Source organism: Callithrix jacchus, chromosome 19 (genome assembly GCF_049354715.1).
Source record: "Callithrix jacchus isolate 240 chromosome 19, calJac240_pri, whole genome shotgun sequence".
In the NCBI taxonomy this organism is placed as follows: Eukaryota; Metazoa; Chordata; class Mammalia; order Primates; family Cebidae; genus Callithrix; species Callithrix jacchus.
The window spans coordinates 41,873,709-41,892,088 of record NC_133520.1 but is presented as its reverse complement, the minus strand read 5'-3'; the positions used below and the strand labels follow the sequence as shown (position 1 = coordinate 41,892,088).

At 45.8% G+C, this 18,380-nt stretch overlaps 1 long non-coding RNA gene across 1 annotated transcript in view; it reads right to left on the bottom strand.

Annotated features, from left to right (window-relative positions):
• Positions 1-18,380, bottom strand: part of LOC103789345 (uncharacterized) — a 52,348-nt gene that overhangs the window by 16,624 nt on the left and 17,344 nt on the right. Inside the window, exon 2 of the long non-coding RNA XR_615527.5 lies at positions 3,162-3,412. This is a non-coding gene — a long non-coding RNA (uncharacterized LOC103789345). The remainder of the gene's footprint in view (positions 1-3,161; positions 3,413-18,380) is intronic.

Genomic DNA, 18,380 nt, shown 5'->3' with positions numbered 1-18,380 from the left:
TGGCACTTTCTTGGTCCTGTACAGAATGTAATTTTCACTTGCCCCTGGAAAATCAATATGGAAAGGCTCTAATTCCGCAGATTTCGATTTTTCAGTGAAAAAGTGAAAATGAAACTCTGCGGGATTGCAGCCAAAATGGTGCCCTTGAGCCAACCGCAGTCTGGAGGGAGACTCAGAGAGTTTCCGAGAAAACACCAACTTTTGACGTTGTTCTGCTCAGATGACGCATCAGATGGGAGTGGAGGCCAGTGGGGGCCAGGGGTCTCTGAGGGTTGGCAGTGTTTTTTCCCTTCTCACTCCAGAGGGATTCGGGGCAAAACTCTGCCTGTCCCGAGGCGCTACTGACGGCCGGGATAGTAACAGGGAAAAGAACCAAGACAGAAATGAGATAAAATTCTGTCTCCATCTTATAATGGCTACTTTCTATTTCTCAACCCAAAGGAAGAGGAGAGAGGTTGACGTTGTTGACTGAGCTTTCATGAAACTGTCTATGGGAAGGTGCCCCAAATGAAGCCTGGCTCAGAGTAGACCTTATATAGAGTGCGTTTTCTTCCTGCCCCTGCCCCCTCCGTCCCTATAATCAAGGCTGAACCACCGTTACCCTTCGGAACATGGTGTTGTCAGTGGAAGGCCACAGTGAACTATTCAGTTCCCTACCCTGGGACCTCTGAATCGTCCCACGGTGGTGACAGATGTAATGAAAATGCTGCCACCATTGGCTGGCAGGATGTGGTGGCTCATGCCTGTTATCCCAGCACTTAGGTAACCCGAGGCAGGTGGATCACAAGGTCAAGAGTTCAAGACCAGCCTGACCAACATGGTGAAACCCCGTCTCTAACTAAAAATGCAAAAAAAAAAAAAATTAGCCAGGCGTGGTGGCATTCACCTGTAATCCCAGCTACTCAGTAGGCTGAGGCAGGGAATTGCTTGAGCCAGGGAGGTGGAGGTTGCAGTGAGCTGAGATCATGCCACTGCACTCCAGCCTAGGTGACAGAGGGAGACTCTGTCTCAAAAAAAAAAAAAAAAAAAAAAAAAAAAAGTTACAATGTTGCCACCAACCTCCAGCCTCTGTGACCAGACACCCTCCAAAGCAACTTCCACACCTCCTTTGGTGGCTGTTTTGACAATGAATCCAGAGAAAGAGGAGCAGCCCCCAGCTTGAGACCTCATCCTGTAAGAGGAGCCAGGCTTCCTGGCTGCTGCTGCTCCTGCTGCGTGCCCCAGAACAGCTGGCCCCGAGCCAAGCACAGTGCCAGCCGTTATAGTGCGAGTCCCAGGATGCTTGGCTGCTGCCACCTGACCCTGGGCGGGTCACGTAGCTTCTGGGTGCTTCAGCGTCCTCAGCTGTCCAACAGCTTAATAATAGTGAGGCATGCTCTGACCCAGAGCAGTGGGGTTTAGCCAAGAGAAGCCTCCCTGACAAGTTCAATGATGGGACAAAAAAAGAAGAATTTTAAAGAAGAAAACCACATAGCACTGAAGTTTGTTATTTTGCACTTGTTTCTCTTGTGCCCCAAAGCAAAGGAAAGGGAACATTAAAGGCCCCCAAGATAACGCACCCCCACTTCTCCACGTCTCCTGGTGCCTCTCTGTTGAATACTGCTCAGTCTTATGAGTTGCTTTCATGCCAGCCCCCGTAGCTTCAAACCTGTGACCTGGAGGCTGTGGGGGGCGGGAGGCGGGGGGAGAGTGAAGGAATGGAGTGGAAGCCAGCTGTTTTCAAGGAACCACATGGGGTTTTAAAAGCACCCACCCACCTCCACCTCCAGGTTCACCAGAACTCTATGCAGCAGGAGAGCAGTAATTCCTCAGGAGTTGCTCTCATCAGAAAATGCGGGGATGGATTCTAGAGGGGCGCAAACAATTGATGCCAACTACAGTATAAAAGCATTGCTGAATTTTTTTAGGAAAACAAAAATAAGTAAGCAAGCCCGCCTCCCCACACATGAATGGAAACGATCTGATTGACATGAAGAACTGGGGGCCTTTGAAGTAGTATTTTCTGGCTGGGCATAGAGACGAGGGCCATTGGCCACCAGTGCTTTGGGATTTCCTGAGTGAGAGTTGCCAGAGATGACTGAAGATTCAACTGAGACAAGAGCCTCCTAATCCACACCCATGGAGTTGCTCATCCAACATAGGTGCAAGCAACCTAAATATCCATCAATTGGAAACTGACTAGGTCACACATACGATGCAATACTACTGTTTCATTAAAGCCTACTAAGAATGGGCTGGCCCCAGTGACTCACGCCTGTAATCCCAGCACTTTGGGAGGCCAGGGCTAGTGGGTCACCTGAGATCAAGAGTTTGAGACCAACCCGTACAACATGACAAAACCCTGTTTCTATTTAAAATAATAATAATAATAGTAAAAGACTATTAAATGTGTTAAAGAGAAAAAATGAGTTAGAGATTTAGATACTTTGACATAGAAAGATGCTGCTATAATACAGTATCAAGCAAAGAAAGCAGTCCGATATTATCCCACGTAGGCGAAAGGGAACCCACACATCTACTTCGCGTGTCTGCATTGAGAGGTATCCCGAAAAACGTTTGCCAGAATGTTAACTGCAGCTGCTTCGGGGATAAGATCTCGACTGATCGCTTTCCTTTCTTCTTGTTCTCTTCTGCATTACTTGACTGTTCCTTTTCTCACAAAGAGCGCTTACTATTTTAGAAAAGCACTATTAAAAATCCATCTCTCTAAGAAGTAACTTTCATCTTCTTATCTCGGTGGAAGTTTGTGATTAAATAGTGAGAAGGGCATTGAACATCTTCTTGATCTTCCAAGATATACTCTGATTAATAGAGAATAAAGCCCTCTCTGATTTCCTAATATCACATAAAACACCGCGGAGAAGGGAAGGAAGGTAGGAGGTCATCAAAGGTATTTCCCTGGACTCTGACAAAGCCTCTGTCCCAACTCCCTCGCAAAGAAAGCTAAACTGGCACGTATTGTATAAGGTCTGCTTTTCCACAGCCACCTCCTCCCCTTTTTCCTTCAGTACTTTTATTCAAACATGTACCGAACAGATGGGATATGCGAGACCTTCCTTCAGGATCTCATCACCTCGTCTGGGGCCTATGCTTTGTTTCAGGCCTATTACTTAAAACAGTCATGAAGGCCAAAGTCATGGCGAAAGAAGCTGACTACCCACCTGGGGTCTCCTCGTCCGTGGAGGGAGTGAGCACTGATGACAGAGCATCGGAGGCCTCTCAGAGTGAAGTGCATTTGGAAAGCGGTCCCTCCTCTGTGCTCACACGCAGTCTGGAGAGTCAGGTTGTCATCATTCACTCAACATCCATTCATTCGGTATTCACTGAGTGCCCACTGGCTGTCAGGACGGTGCTGGGTGCCGGGTCCGATGCAGTGAGCCGAGTGCAATCTCTGCTCTCTAGGAACTTCCACCTTAGCAGGAGAAGTTGGACAATCAGACACGCACATACGCTTTAGGAAGTAGTAAGTGCTACGCAGGAAGGCCCAGTGGGGTAAGGAGTTGGAGTGACGGGGTGGCCGGTGCTGGGCAGGGTTGTCAGGAAAGTCCCCTTGGATAAGATGACCTCTCAACAGAAACCTGAGAGACGTGGGGGAGTGAGGATGGGAACGCATGAGGAAAGAACATTCCAGGCAGGGGACAGTAGTGCAAAGGCCCTCTAAGACTGTTTGCTCAATGCATTCCAGGGACGACGAGCAGGTCAGTGAGGCTGGAAGGGAGCTAACAAGCAGAGTGCGTGGGAAGCAGGTCAGCCAAGGGTAGAGGGGCCGGGTGCCACCAGCCCTGTGGGCTGCCGTAAGGACTGTGGTAAGGTCGTCCTGAGTGTGATAGGAAACACGAGGAGTTGGGAGGAGTTACATGATCTCACACAGTGGAGGCTGCATTTTTGTTCTTTCTTTTTCTTTCAAGGCAGGGTCTCACTCTGTCGCCCAGGCTGGCATGCAGTAGCACGATCACAGCTCACTGCAGCCTCAACCCCCCGATCTATGGTGATCCTCCCACCTCAGCCTCCCGGGTAACTGAGATTACAAGCACGCGCCACCACGCCCAGCTAATGTATTGTAGTCTTTGTAGAGGTGGGGTTTCGGCATGTTGCCCAGGCCGGTCCCAAATTCCTGGGCTCAATCCATCCACCCAGCCTGGCTTCCCAGTGTGCTGGGATTTCAGGTGTGAGCCACCATGTGCTGGCCACATGTTTTGTTTTTTCTAGAAACAGTGGAGAAAAGAAGAAAAGATACCAAATAAATAAGAATTGAGAGACATTATTTTTTCTCTTTTTTTAAATTGCATTTTAGGTTTTGGGGTACATGTGCAGAACATGCAAGATAGTTGCATAGGTACACACATGCCAGTGTGATTTGCTGCCTTCCTCCCCTTCACCCATATCTGGCATTTCTCCCCATGCTATCCCTCCCCAACTCCTCCCCGCCGCTGTCCCTCCCCTATTTCCCACAACAGACCCCAGTGTGTAGTGCTCCCCTCCCTGTGTCCATGTGTTCTCATTGTTCATCACCCTCCTATGAGTGAGAACATGCGGTATTTCATTTTCTGTTCTTGTGTCAGTTTGCTGAGAATGATGGTCTCCAGGTTCATCCATGTCCCTACAAAGGACACAAACTCATCGTTTTTGATGGCTGCATAATATTCCATGGTGTATATGTGCCACATTTTCCCAGTCCAGTCTATCATCGATGGACATTTGGGTTGGTTCCAGGTCTTTGCTATTGTAAACAGTGCTGCAATAAACATTCATGTGCATGTGTCCTTATAGTAGAACGATTTATAGTCCTTTGGATATATACCCAGTAATGGGATTGCTGGGTCAAATGGAATTTCTATTTCTAAGGCCTTGAGGAATCGCCACACTGTCTTCCACAATGGTTGAACTAATTTACACTCCCACCAGCAGTGTAAAAGTGTTCCTATTTCTCCACATCCTCTCCAGCATCTGTTGTCTCCAGATTTTTTAATGATCGCCATTCTAACTGGCATGAGATGGTATCTCAATGTGGTTTTGATTTGCATCTCTCTAATGACAGTGATGATGAGCATTTTTTCATATGTTTGTTGGCCTCATGTATGTCTTCTTTTGTAACGTGTCTGTTCATATCCTTTGCCCATTTTTGAATGGGCTTGTTTGTTTTTTTCCTGTAAATCTGTTTTAGTTCTTTGTAAATTCTGAATATCAGCCCTTTGTCAGATGGGTAAACTGCAAAAATTTTTTCCCATTCTGTTGGTTGCCAATTCACTCTAATGACTGTTTCTTTTGCCGTGCAGAAGCTGTGGAGTGTTATTTTTTTAAAAGAAAGAGATTGTCCAAAAGGACTGTAAACTCCGCTGCTGGTTTCCCACTTTGCATAACAGTAATTCTAGTTCCCTTGTATGAACGAATGCCTTTTCCCGAAACGCATCAGAAACGGTATTCAGGAGACGGTCTTGGAAAGCAGAACTGGCCACAAGATGACAAGAGGAGCTTGAGCAAACCAGTAAGTCCCGGGGAGTCACCGGGGACTCATCCTTCCTTCTTTACCAGGGCACTTCCCTCTTCTTTCTCTGAACCCGCCTGGAGGATGAGAATGAGGCTGAGGCGGACCCTCGGTTGGTGCAAAGGATAACAAGCTGCAGCTCCCTCTCTGTAAGTCCAGAGTCACCCGGCCTGTCACGTTTTATTTTTAGCACTAAATTAATTTTTAAAACCTATTAATAATAAAACTATTAAAAAATTAACAATAGCTAATATTTATTAGGTATTACCACATGCTTTACAAATATCACTAGTTTGAATTGTTATTAAGAATGCTTTTCACCCAACCGTCAGGGCATGGAAGAACAGAGGGGAAAAAAGAACCTTCAAGTGCTACTGTGATCCCCATTTTAGTGCTCAGGACATTGAGACGTGCAAAGGCTAAAAGAACTTGCACCCAGTTTTACCTGTGGGTCCTAGCAGAGCTGGAATTTAAACCCACTGCTGTCTGAATATAAATCCTACGTTCTCAGCCAGTAAGCTATACTGCCCCTCACCAGTGTGCAGTGCCAGAGTCCAGCAGGGATTTACAAGCACAGATCCGAGGTGCTTGAATTCAGAGACTAGTGGGGAGCCAAGACCCACGCAGAGAACCAAAGAGGGAGAGGGCAGCCGTGTAACTGCGGGAGTGGCCAGACCCCAGAAGGAAGGCTTTGGGGAGCAAGTGCAGCAGGGCCTGAAGTGTCCAGGGCTGTTCACTGTCACCCACTCACCGTTGCCGAGGGTAGGACGCAGCTCTAGCCACGCTTCAGGCGTGTGAGCGTGCGTGTCTATACTCAATGTGCGCCAAGTAGGAGTAAACCTTCCGTTGGTAAAGAAAGTATATCTGCCTGGGTATGGTGGCTCATGCCTGTAATCCCAGCACTTTGGGAGGCCGAGGCAAGCGGATCACTTGAGGCCAGGAGTTTGAGACCAGCCTGGCTAACATGGTGAAACCCTGTCTCTGCTAATAATACAAAAATTAACTGAGTGTGGTGGCGTGCATCTGTAGTCTCAGATACTCAGGAGGCTGATGGGGGAGCATGAACCCGGGAGCAGAGGTTGCAGTGACCTGCAACTCCCAGCCTGGGCGGCAGAGTGGGACTGTCTCAAAAAAACAAGTATGTTTGGACACCTAACAGCAACTAAGTTCTTGGCTCAAGGAGGCTGGAGCTTGATAAGGTGAGCCCTGAAGTAGCTTTTCCCAGCAGCCTATCTACGGAGCACTCATTCTGATCCACACACTTTTCGAGGCACTTGCCAAACATTAGTGTCATCCAGTCCTCACTGCCTGGGGAGCTGGATTCTCCATTCTACAGACGAGTTGAGTAAGGTGATCAAGGTCTTACAGCTGAGAGATGTAAGAGCTGTGACCCTATCGCAGTTGGTTCAAAGCCAGTGACTTAATCTGATGTGTGCTTCCTAATTTCTAGGCACTCAGAGTATACTCAGGGTAGTATAAGCAGTGTGTGTGTGTGTGAGAGAGAGAGAAACAGAGAGAGAGTGAGCTCTAATAGGCACTAAAAATCCAGGCAGAGAGCAGGCCTCGACTTGTCCCCTCTAGCAGTGCTCACAGAGGAGAGAGGTTTGGGGTTTTAATCCCCATCTCAAGTTCTGCACTGTTTACTGAGTCACTTGCAGAACAAAGCTTTTGCTCAAAGAAGCCCACACCTTCAGGCTGGGCAGGTGTGTCTGAGGCTGGGTTTCCAGGCCCTTTGGGCAGCAGCTGTACACGGGACCTCCACGGATGCCTCTTCTGCCTCCCTGCCCTGCTCCACTCATCTGGGCTCACAGGATGGGCTCTGCTCTCTAGGTTCTTCATCCAGGGTCTCATCCTTGAAGCTCGGGGGAGATGGTCAGCAATGGTGAAATCACCAAGATGCTGGAAAGAGACGCTCTGGTAGGTTCAGCTCTCACAACCAAAAAGACTTGAAAGTCCTTTCCTTTCTACAGGTTCCTTCTGACCTCGAGGACGATGTCCTCTTAAATTCCAGCCTTGGAATGTATCCAGACGTCACTTATTGAGCACCTACAAGTCCTATTTCTTGTTTGTTTTTTTAAAGGCGGGGGGGCTGGGTACAGTGGCTCATTGCTGTAATCCCACTAATTTGGGAGGTCAAGGAGGGAGGATTGCTAGAGGTCACAAGTCTGAGACCAGCCTGGGTAACATAACAAGACCCTGTTTCTGGGGAAAAAGAAAAATAAAGCCAAAAAAGCCAAGTATGGCAATGCTGCATTAGCCAGGAGTAGGCCTGTAGACCAGCTACTCAGGAGGCTGAGGTGTGAAGATCACTTGAACCCAGGACTTCAAGGCTACAGTGAGTTATGTGATTGTATGATCATACTGCCCTCCTGTACTCCAGCCTGGGTGACAGAGCAAGACCCAAGACCTTATCTCAAAAAAAAAAAAAAAAAAAAGGAAGAAAGAGAGAAAGAGAGAATATTTATTTCCTCTTAGATGTAAAAGGCTTGTCTATTCACATTGGTATATGATCTTGTTTGCTATGAGTGGGCATCTGAAAATCTTAGTTTATTGGGGCCAATTTAAGCTGATCTGAAAATTTTAGAAGTTTCCTGTGATCCAATGATTTAATGATTGAGGTTGAAGTAAAGAGTGGCTCTGGCCCATTTATACTGGAGAATGACTCAGGCAAGTTCTCATGGACTTTGACACGTCACCATAAAGCATCCAAGTGTGATCTTCTTTATGTAAAAGGGAGCCCACACATTGCCACTGTATGTATGCATTGGGGGGTATCCTGAAAGACGTTCACCAAAATGTCATGTGTGGTGTTCTTCAGAGATGAGATCTTGAGGGGCTTTTTTTTTTCTTTTTTCCTTGTTCTGTCCTGCACGGTTTAGGCAGGAAAGGTCAGCACCATCACCTACTCTTTTAAACCCTTCCCACTGGAGCACCTCCTGGCACAGAGGACAGTCAATCTGAGTGCCTAACATAACCCAGAAAAGGGCTTGTGTTAATTGTTAATGTCATGCAAGTGTTGTATTATACTCCACAATGTATTGTTTAAGCCTAAAAGTGTTCTTGGTTATTTCCCATCAAGCAAAGTTCATGCTCCAGGAAAATTCTCCAGGTTGACCCTGTGGCTCCCTCCGTGTCTCCAGTGTAGACTGTCAGGACCCTAGGACTGGGCAGCAAGGAGGTGACGGTCAGTCCCAATCAGGGGTCCATGGACTTTGCAATTCTCTGCTGGTCTCCTCTTTCAATTGTAGGAAGCTCCCTGGCAAGAGATGCAGGGCTCCTTAAATCTGGACATGCCAGTCAGGAAGGCTTGAAATTGGCTTTATTAAAAAGGGGGTTTTAGAATTCTTTAACTAGGGGTGCTCAGGAAAACTTGCAAGTTCTAGAAAAATCTGTTGCATTAATAATTCTACTTCAATCCTTGATAAGGCCCTATGGCTATCTTAAACATGCCTCTGGCCCCTTGGACTAAGGATTTATGCTTCTTGACTTTTGCTATATTTTCTGGCTTTTCAGGACTGGCAAAGCCTATTTGACCAGTCAGGTGAAGCTAGTCTTTAAACCCTAATGACTCGAATTAACCATCTTGAGAAAAGCAGCTGATACCACTGACAGTCGCCAAGACACAGCCCAGAGTGATACATGACCTAAGCCTCCACCCAGCTATGGCCAGTGCATAGCCCCGCACTTGACAGTGTATGGCCACAGAAATAGTCACATGTACCCTATTTTCACGCAATAGGTGTCCCACGTTGGGATTATCGCACAGTTGAGACAGATGGAAAAGTCTATTGGGTGCCCATAAAAATGTTCTGGTCTGCTTTCTAGTTCTCACGTTATGTCTGACAGCATGGTTTAATGATTGAGGGTGAAACAGAGTGGCTCTGGCCCATTTATACTGGAGAATGACTCAGGCAAGTTCTCGTGGACTTTGACACATGTCACCATTCCATTGGTGTGCGGCTGGAAACGCGAGTCTCAGGACAAGCAAACTCCCTTTAAAGTTGGTTCTGTTTCTGTGAAGACTATGAAAACAGACATGGCCTTCTTGGTTACTTAATTAAAGACATTTTAAAATAAATAAATAAATGTGCATGAGGGCATCTGATGCTGTTCCTCATGCTTTCCCTCTATCTGGCACGTGGTCAAGGTCACGCTATATAAACGACAGTAACAGGACCTTTGGTGGGTGCTGGATTGTTCAGCCATCAGCACAAAAGGGCTTTGACAGCGAGAGAGAGAGCAGAGACACTGAGCAGAAGTATCACGGTCAACTTGCTTTTTCTCATTAAGATGGTGATAATAGAAGGATGGAAGTAACACACTGTCAAAAGCACAGGATCATTGCTCCTCACACACTTGAAATATTGATATCTGAAATCACCTGGTCTGAAAAGAAAAAAAAGAGAAACACAGAAAAAAGTTTTCTTTAAACTGGATTTTTTAAGGGTAAACGTGCTATTTTCTAGAAGTTAATAAGTCACTGAGTGACTTTGGTTCTGGTTTCTGCAAGAACCTCTCTTTGGATTAGCATCAGTTAGGAGTGCATTCGGCTACACATAACAGAAGAGATTGCTGTAGACACTGAAAGAACTGGGCTTTCTTTCTCACACGGGGCAAGAAGTGTGGAGGCTGCGGTTGGGACATGTTTCCCTACTCAGTGATGTTCCTGGGGACCCAGGTTCTTTTCATCTTTCTACTCCCCACTCGTTCTTAACATCACCAGCTTTTCCATCTCATTTACTGAGCGTCGTCTGTATACGTTGACATCTGCATGGAGGAAGAGCAAAGGGCGAAGATGCAGCTTCCCCTTGGTAAAGCTTTGCCTTTTGACTTAAAAAGTCTATATCCTGGCCGGGCACGGTGGCTCACGCCTGTAACCCCAGCACTTTGGGAGGCCGAGGCGGGTGGATCACGAGGTCAAGAGATCGAGACCATCCTGGTCAAGATGGTGAAACCCCGTCTCTACTAAAAATACAAAAAATTAGCTGGGCACGGTGGTGCGTGCCTGTAATCCCAGCTACTCAGGAGGCTGAGGCAGGAGAATTGCCTGAACCCAGGAGGCGGAGGCTGCGGTGAGCCAAGATCATGCCATTGCACTCCAGTCTGGGTAACAAGACCGAAACTCCGTCAAAAAAAAAAAAAAAAGTCTATCTCCTCCAAGGACCTCTTCCCATGTCTCATGACCGAAACTGTGTTAAATGGATTCCATCCGCTGCACAAAGGCTGAGAAAGAGAGTCCTGTTAGCTGTGTTGCTGTCCCGTATAAAATTGGGCTCTCTAAGTATGGATGCCTGAGAGAGACAGGGATGGTGGACGAACAATTACAGTATCTGTCACAGTGGCTGGGACCTGGCAAGGAATCTTGGTACCTGTGTAAAAGTCAGGATCCATCCTTCCAAACAATGCGAATGGGTTTCCATGGGGTTCGCCACCAAACCGTGGCGACAGTAACATGGCATCTGAACAAGGGCAACCAGGTCCCAAGGTCTGTGAGGCCTATGGCCTTGAATGAGGAAAAGAATAAGATTCCAGCTGCATCCTCTTATTGCAGCCTAATGGTACTTAATGAAATCATCAGCACGCATTGCCAGTGTGGTGGCTCCTTCACATGGCTCCTATTAGAATACATGCTTTCAGTGACAGCTAAGTAGGGTAGGAGATTCCTTTTCACTGTCATTCGTGCTTCTTTCTTCCCATGCTGAATGTTACACCAGGCTACTTAAATTCCCTTTTCCAATGATTTCAACAATTGACCACGCTTCTCAGCACTTCTTCTCAGCTCTCAATCTTGTAAAAAATTCTATTCTCCCAACCTGCTTAAACAACTCTCTAGAATTGTGCCCGGCGTTGTTCGCCATATCCTATCTGGGGAATTTTCTGTTCAGGACCCGTGGGCTCAGTAGACATCTGAACGATGTCAATAGGCTGGGGTGTAAGGCTCAATATTCACTTATTTCAAAGTCAGCACTGGCGTCTATAAGCACTACTTTACCGATTATTCAAAGCTCATGATTTGCTTATACTTGGCGATTTTATTTTAAATTTATGGAATACTGCACAGTATGACTTATAAATCTTACTACAGGGATTTACAAATGCTGGGCTATTTTTTTAAAAATAATAGCTATACACAATCAAACTGTATTTGGTTTATACTTGGTTATGACCTCCAGATCTCATAAAAATGCTCCTCTACATAACCATTCATTTTTTTCTTGAAACTGGGATATTGTAATTTCTGATTCTAAGTACGCAAAATCCACAGGCAAGAGAAAACATCTGTTAAAAGAAAAGGAGATTATTTCTAGTTGCTACTTTTCTCCGTTGCATAAGAAAGTGGTTCACTCATTCTTGGGAAAGGACAGTCTTTTCCGGAACAAATGAAAATATTTTCTCAATGAGGTAAATAGAAGAGAATGGCATATTTGATGGCTGACTCTTTCCTGCCCTCAAGAAAAGCAAACCAGCATAAGTGATAAAAGCAGGTTTTGAGTCCAGGTGGTCTTGTTCTAGACCACTACCCCACACTGTGGGGTTCTCACCATCCAACATGGAGACCAAAGGGCACGCCTGGGTATCCCATAGAGGGATGGGGGGGCTCTCACACCTGTTCTTGGGAGAAGAGGGGAGCGTTGTCTGAACTGGGCATCCCAGAGCACCCTTGCTGGGACCAAGGCGGGCGGATCCTGCGGTCAACACGTAGAGTCAAAGGGAGAAATAGAAAAACAACGAGAAGACAAAAGTTAAGTGTAAAAGTTCAATCAATGAAATCACTTTCTCATGTGAGAGCAACAGAGCTATAAAAAGAACTTTAAGCAGCTTTTCAGTCAACCCCTTACAATCTTTCCACCCAAGAAACAGCCTCAAAATTAAACTCTCAACTTTTTATTAAGGGCTAATTTCCACTCAGGTGTGTCCTTACTGTACCCCTCTAAGGTGAGACTGATCCCCCACCTGGCTATCAGCCAAGTTAGGCTGGACAAGCCAACATATACGCAGAGCTCAGGAAATCTTATTTAAAAAGAAGCTCCCTCACCAGCCTGTATTTCAGAAGTAGTGATCACATAGCCAGCCAAAGTGAAATTCAGAAATTTGCATGTCATTTATTAATATCCTCCTTGTCTGTCAGGCAGCCTTCAAAAACATGTTTTCCTTCTTTCAAAAGAAGCAAACTGTAATGAGCTTATTCACACTAAGGAGCTCAGGCCAGTCTACGTTACACCATGGGCACGCAGAAGGTAAACTTCCGCAGGAAACAGTGGCCAAATGACACATTCCCCTCTTTATCCTAGCATCCAGAGCATTCTTTCCTACATATGATGACTTATATCTTGTCTACAAAAGTGATCTCCATTCCAGCATAGTCTATTTTGAAATCAAAAATATTTCAAGTTGCCAGCTTGGGCAACATGGTAAGACACCATCCCTACAAAAAAAAAAAAAGATTTAAAAAAAACGAGTCTGGTATTATGGCATGCTCCTGTGGTCCCAGCTATTCAGGAGGCTGAGGCAGGAGGATCGCTTGAACCCAGGAAGTTGAGCCATGTTTATACCACTGTACTCCAGCCTGGACAACAGAGCAAGATCCTGCCTCAAGCAAAACAAAACAAAATTTAAACCACCAACATACCTGGGTGTTAGATTAGGGGATTGTTGATTTGTTAGGTAGGATAATGATACTGTGGGTCTGGAAGGAAATGTCCTTATATTTTGGAGGTGCACAGTGAAACATTTAGGGAAAAATGTAATGATATTTGTAATTCACTTTAAAATATGTTAGTAAAATTTTTTAATAGATAAAGTAAATGTGGTAAAATGTTAACAGTGGATATAGCCAAAAAAAGGGTTAAGTGTCCATTAAACTTTTCTCTCTATAATGTTGTGCAATGAAACATTTTCAAAAGAAAAGATTAAAAACTGCGAGATGGAGCTGCCCTGAAAGCTTCCTGGTCTCATCAGAGCACCTTCACCCTCTTCTGGCACCTGCAGCCATCCACAGCCAGGCCTCTCCATTCAAGCCCTGAAGCTGCTGAGGACCTTTCCTTATGTGCCAAGCACCATTCTAAGCACTTTTTATTAATTACGTCATTTGCTCCTCACCAAAGCCCTATGCAATAGCTAATATAACAACAATTATTCCCATTTCGCTGAGGTATAAACTGAGACCCAGAGGGGTGAATGTGCCCAAGATCACTCAGCAAATAAGTGTCACAACCAGAATTTCAACCAGGCCATGTTACTACATTAAACCACCACAGCCCATTAGTCACCTGAGGTCACAGTGCTTCCCTCATAAAGATGCTTCACGGGGCTGGCCGCACTTGACCACCCTGCATGATATTGATTACATTCTGGCAGTGCTCTTTCCACATGAGCACGGAGTCGGTTCCTACTGTTGCTTCTTTTCTGCATTTTTCTCAGAAACAAAGTCAGTGCCTGCTTCCTCACAGACACTGGATAAAGGTTTATTGATTGCTTTGCTATCTGGTAAGCCCCTAAAACAGACAGGTCAAGGACTAGGCTGATAGCAATCCTCAAAACCTTCACCGTTGGCTAAAGATTCCTGTCTCCATTATTCAAGTGTGAGCGATATAGTCCTCATTCAACAGGTGATAATCCTCCTGAGAGGGGCCCTGAACCCATTTCTGATGCCAACCTTGGTGTGTTCCTGCCTGATTCAATCATTACCAGAGACAACAGTGAATAATGTGATGCATGTTTGTATGTGGACTCAAGGAACATGGCCGAAACTGGAACACCTATCATTATCTATCTATCTATCATCTATCATCTTTTTCTGAGCCCATTCTGACCATTCTACAAATGGTCCATTCTGTTGTTTTAATTTGTATTTCTCTAATTACAAAGCCCATTCTGACCATTCTACAAAAGTCCCACAAGCCATGTTCTCCAAGACTGAAAAGTCCAGTTCACTGGGTCGCAAAGGCTGTTCCAGGGAGGCCGAGGCTCAGGTTGGGCTCTGCAGGTAGCTAGTAAGCCCCCCGTGGGAGAGCACATTTGCTCTCACTGTAGCCCACCTCGGGTAAAGGTCCTGAACTAGGATGTGGGCACCTGGGAGTTGGCCGAATGGAAGGAGGGAGGCCGCTCGTTCCCCGGATCTTGAGGAGTTTGGTTCTAACTATGGCCAGGAGAGACACGCTCAAGGATTCTCCCAGAGAGGTGAGGTGGCTCCTGGCCATAGGTAGGGGCTTAGGAGAGAGATTTCTAAGGAGGAAATCTCTGTGGATGTTTATGGCTACCGAAAAATGGCCAGCAAAACGTGGGCGGCTCCGAGGACCACGTAGGCACCTCTGGGGCTTCCCAGGGAGCTGCCCTGGCTGAAATGCCATTGGCTACACAATCCGTCTACAGCATTCTGTGTGACCTCACGACCTGGGCAGTCTCGGGAATTTGATTACATGAGCTCACATACCCGGCCATTCTAAATGCTGTGCTCACAGGCCTGGGATGGGGCTTTCTAAACCACTAGCAGCCTTCGAGTGGTTTAAAAAGCATATTTCTATTGTTTTTCCCTAAGTGCTTCAAATCACTGGTAATCAGAGAAACACTAAGTAAAACAAAAACAGCACAGGCTTTTTCTTCTATCAGGCTGGCAAAAGTTTCAGAGAATAATAGCTAGTGTTTACATAGGCTGAATCACTGTTTTTTCCCTCCTCGAATCCTGAACAATAGCAGGAAGGAGGAAAAGTTTATAGTTACCGTTGTCTCCGGCATAAGAATGTGGTCAGCCTCAATGAAGAGAAACAGCCACAGGGCTGTGAGCACTTTGGAATGGAAAATCATCCATGTATATGCACACTAACTAATGCGCTCATTCAGGAAATATTTATTGAACATCTAAGCAGCACAGAGAATGAAGAAGGAAAGTAAAAACTTGTCAAATGCTGAGTATGTGTAAGGCGTTGAGCCAGACTCTTGGATTAATTATTCTGTGAGTTGGATAATAAACTCTCCTTTTCACAGAGGATGGGAGGGTAACTAATTTGCCTAAGGTCATCCAGCTAATGAAAAGTTTGCTAGAGGCTCTGTGAGATGGAATGCACAGGATGTTCCCAGTGCTTTTGGGACTTGCCAGCTGTGGAGGAGACGAAACAAAGACAGGTAACCCCAACACAGACACTGGGAGCCTCAAACCTTGAGGGGTGCAGGCAACGCGCACTCCAAAAAGCTAAACAAGAGGGGATCATTCTGGTGCGGGCAAAAAAGACATCTCATCTCAGAGAAGCACGTGAACAAAAGCTTTTGGGATGGGCCACATTATTAAGCAGAAGGCAAGGAAGCAAGGGGAGCAGAACGTTCTAGAGGAAGAGACCTGCTTGGGCAAATCACTACAGAAGTGTCCAAAGCACACTCAGGAAAAACTGCCAGCGAGGAAACCAAGAAATACACACACCCAAACCCAGAGCTTCACAGCCTTGCAAAAATTCTGGCGAAAGCAGACTGCTTTGACTTTCACGAAGAAGATACACAAAAGACACCTGAGATGGAGGCTCCACCAACATCCTGTGAATTTCTCCACAAGACTTGTGCATTTGAGTCACGGGTTTGGAAAGGGGTTTAGGACTGAGGATACAGATCGTGGAATCACTGGCTTTCAGACAGTCAGGGAAGCTTTGAAGAAGTGAGACTGTGCAGAGTCCAGGGAAGACGGGTGGGACCTGAAAGCTAGTTCCCAAGCATGGGCAAGGAACTGAGTTAAGGCAGAGACGTGGAGGAGAAAGTCATCATGCAAAACCGGCCTTTTCTTTCCTCACCGTCACCGCATGGCACCCTGCCTTCCAGAGACGAGGTTCCCAACAACTGTGCTGAATGAATGGAGGAAAAATGAACCCAAGCCAGGAACCCGAATTCTTGTGTATGAGCGTAAACCTACTTCCAAAATTCTTGAGGAATCCCTAACTCAAGTCCCCTGAATCCTATTTGGTTGTACAGGGGAAGAGATATTTACAAGAGGAGCCATGTGAACCTGAAAAAATGAGTGGGGAGTGGCAGTCTCTCTTTTTTTTTTTTGAGATGGAGTCTCACTCTGTCACCCAGGCTGGAGTGCAATGGCGTGATCTCGGCTCACTGCAACCCTCGCCTCCCAGGTTCAAGCGATTCTCCTGCTTCAGCCTCCAGAGTAGCTGGGACTACAGGCACATGCCACCAAGCCCAGCTAATTTTTTGTGTTTTTAGTAGAGACGGGGTTTCACCATGTTGGCTGGGATGGTCTTGATCTCCTGACCTTGTGATCCGCCCACCCAAAGTGCTGGGATTACAGGCGTGAGCCACCATGCCCTGCCGTCCCTTCTTATTAATGTCATTAAGACCAATAAATGTATATTGTAATTGTAAATCCTTTCCAGACTCCACATTTCTCCAAAACCTAAGGGTGTCTCCAATTATCTCAAGAAAGAACTGTCATAAGATTCTCAAGACTAAAGTAAAGTTGATTCATTTTGTGATATGGGAATGGAGTGCACGTGCTTCCTAGGCAGCATCTCGAGGGACGGCATCACAAAATCGAGCAACAGTTCAAGAATAATAATGGCTCCTCTGACTGTGGTTTAGGCCTCTCAGCCTTGTATGGCCGCCCCAGTACACCGATACAACGTGCAGCAGTATTAATCATTCGTTTTCTTTTCTTTTTTTTTTTTCAAATAAATAAAAGAGAACAACTTTCAAGTTTAGATACACAATTCAATTTAGAAAAAATGTTCACGTAGGAACTAAAATTTACACTTATGAAACAAAAATATTATACCTCACTATTCACACCCTGTTAAGCTGCCTTAACCTTTAAACACAAATGAAAACTCCAAGTTGTCACATCGAACTGGGGTTGGTAAATGTTTTGCCTAAAGGACCAGACAAGGGCATCCCTCATCTGAAATGTTTTCTAACAGAAGTGTTTTGAATTTGGATTTTTTTTAATTTTTGGAATATTTGCAATCTACGTAGTTCAACATTCCTAATCTAAAAATCCGAAATCCCAAACTCTCCAGCGACCATTTCCTTTAAGCACCATGACAATACTTAACAAGTTCGGAATTTTGGAGCACTTCAGATTCTGGATTTGCAAATTAGGGATACTCAACCTGTAATCAATAGTTGTCTTTGTAGGCCATTTGATCTCTTGTAAATACTCCATTTTGCTTTTGTAGCAACGTATGAGCAAATGAGCATGGCCATGTTCTAATAAAACTTTATTATAGCCACTAAAAAAATAAGAATAGCTCCTATTGATGAAGTGCTTGCACGTTCCGAGCAGAGCTAAGCGCTTTAACTTTTGATTAAGTGCCACGCCAGAACTCAGAATGTGATCAGGAAAAAAACACAACCTCTACCTCCTCGCTTCATGTCCACTTTCTAACCCTATTTTATACTCGAGGAGACTAAAGTTATGTAGCCACTCAACATCATGCATCTAATAAGCGGCAAAAAAAAAAAAAGGATTCGAACTCGGGGTGTCTGATGCTAGAACCTGTTTCGTTCATCCCCCCAGTCTAGGGCTTGGGAGCCCAATGACAGCAAAACCATATTCCAGGCTCACAGGGCTGTGGGGCTGCAGTGCAGTCCAGAGAAGATCCACGCATATGAGAGGCCCATGAAAGGACAGGAGCGCCTCGAGTCCCAGGAGAACTCTGTTCCCCATCACCTTGCATTATGGACCGTGTCATGCTCAAGTTTGGGTTTACAAAGGCCTCAGAGCCTTGAGCCGGGCAGCAGGAAGCAGTTTCAGTCTTTGGTCCAGCTCTCTAGGCCTCTAAACCTTTCTATCTAATTAAACTTCCATTGGCTTCCGTTTCGGCAGCCCTTCTCACAGGAATGCCCTAAATAGGCCGGGCGCGGTGGCTCACGCCTATAATCCCAAGGGCCAAGTTGGGAGGCCAAC